This window comes from Rosa chinensis, chromosome 7 (assembly GCF_002994745.2).
Source record: "Rosa chinensis cultivar Old Blush chromosome 7, RchiOBHm-V2, whole genome shotgun sequence".
In the NCBI taxonomy this organism is placed as follows: Eukaryota; Viridiplantae; Streptophyta; class Magnoliopsida; order Rosales; family Rosaceae; genus Rosa; species Rosa chinensis.
This window is the reverse complement of record NC_037094.1, coordinates 30863848-30865625: the sequence shown is the minus strand read 5'-3', so window position 1 is coordinate 30865625 and position 1778 is coordinate 30863848. Positions and strand designations below refer to the sequence as shown.

The 1778-nt window shown below is 35.0% G+C and overlaps 1 long non-coding RNA gene across 1 annotated transcript; it reads left to right on the top strand.

The window, feature by feature from the left end:
- The first annotated feature begins 1019 nt into the window (after window positions 1-1019).
- LOC112175999 lies at window positions 1020-1538 on the top strand. Its single transcript, XR_002926747.2, has 2 exons — window positions 1020-1183; window positions 1272-1538. It is a non-coding gene; the product is annotated as an uncharacterized LOC112175999 (long non-coding RNA).
- Window positions 1539-1778: the final 240 nt, after the last annotated feature.

The window sequence follows — 1778 nt, the reverse complement described above, 5'->3', positions numbered from 1 at the left end:
CCTCCTCTTTGAGAAGTTTAGGGTATGGTAGGTGCAGCCGACGCGCTTAGGGTTCTTTTTTTATCAGATAAACAACTCAAATGCTACAACTTGTCTTTCGTGAGTCGAACTCACAACCTCCCACTTACGAAAAGGATATTATGCTACTAGACCAGATGGTACTGGATGTAATAATAAATGTTCTAATCAAGCACAATCAAGTTAAATTTTTCAGTTTTTTTTTTTTTTCTGTCTAGTTTTAGTTGTCTTTGCTTAATGGAAAAGTGAGTACCATTAAGGGAAACAAGATACCGCCATGGCCTCCCTAAAATATTTCCCACACGTTATGGGCAGGGGTAAAGGAATGGCTGCTATATAAAATTTAAGCTTTGAATGTTAGAAAAATTTGATGATTAAAAAATCGTGTAAAAATTTCTGTAATATTTAGTAGCCACTGAACCTGGCCTTCTATATTTATATTTTCAGTCCAATTCGACGCCCTTCACACACACACACACACACAGAGATAAATATTATACATACACACACGATGTACTACTTGCCAACTATTTAGTAGCCCTGAACCTGGCCCTCTATATTTATATTTTCAGTCCAATTCGACGCCCTTTCTATATATACACGATATACTACTTGTCAACAAATTTTCATAGTCCAAATTGACAGAAAGCAAAAGTATTTATACAAAACAAGAAAAAGGGAACCTAGCTATTTGCACTTCTATATATAGTTTCATTGTATAACTTTCGAATGTGAAACTCTAGATCTCCAATTTTCAACAGATTGTTTGGTCATGGACCAAATCACGTGGCATATATGAGATGGGAAACCCCATAATTAAGATATTTCATTTGTATGAATAATGTGCGTTGATTTTTCAAGAGCTTGACTTCTTCTTTCATATAGAAAAGAAGAGAGGATACAAAGACATTAACTTTGTTAATTAATCCATCAGGTAAATATCCTGCATGTGTTATTGGCTTTACATAAATCTATATAAAGCAATGTAGCCATAGGCCCATAGCCATAGCTAGAAGGGAGAATCCAAAACTCATTCCTTATTCATATGACAAGATGGTTCTCAAAAAGGCCTGCGCTTTTTATTTGGTTCCCTGGTTATTCCTAATGCTATTGCTCTTCTCATCAGAAATGGCGTCTGCCAGGGTTTCAAAAGTTCCCAAAATCAGTTAGTTTCTTATCCTTTTTTTCTTTTAATTTTCGCAGATAACATTGGTAGAAAGGCCCTTTTAACACTAATCAAACTGTCATTGTAGAAGAGAAGATCAGTACTTTCAGTAGGTTGCATCTGCAAATGAAGATCGCTGCCAAGGGTTCGACTCCGGGCAAAGGGAATAATGCCTGTATTAATGATTGTCCTGTTGTTGGTGGTAACTAGGGGAACCATATTTATTTATAATCTCTCTGACACGTACATTTGTGCGTTAGACCCATTTGTAATTAATATAAGAATACGAAATAAATCTAGGGTTGTCGAGTCTAACATGACCCAATAATAAGACTCGAAATCTGTTTAAAATAAAGCGAGTCATTTACATATCAATCCGCTAACACGAAAGAACTCGTGTAACCCATTATTAAAAAGATTGAGTCAGGTTGTATGTAATTCACATACAAGACTCATTAAAAATGAGTAATCTTTTAAATAATTAGGGGTTTAACGTTTGAGAGTTTCTATTGCGACCTCTTAATCTGCTTACTAGACCTCCCTTATTTTTTCGTTATTAAATGACATATGTGTCCTCATATAAAATGACTGTTAC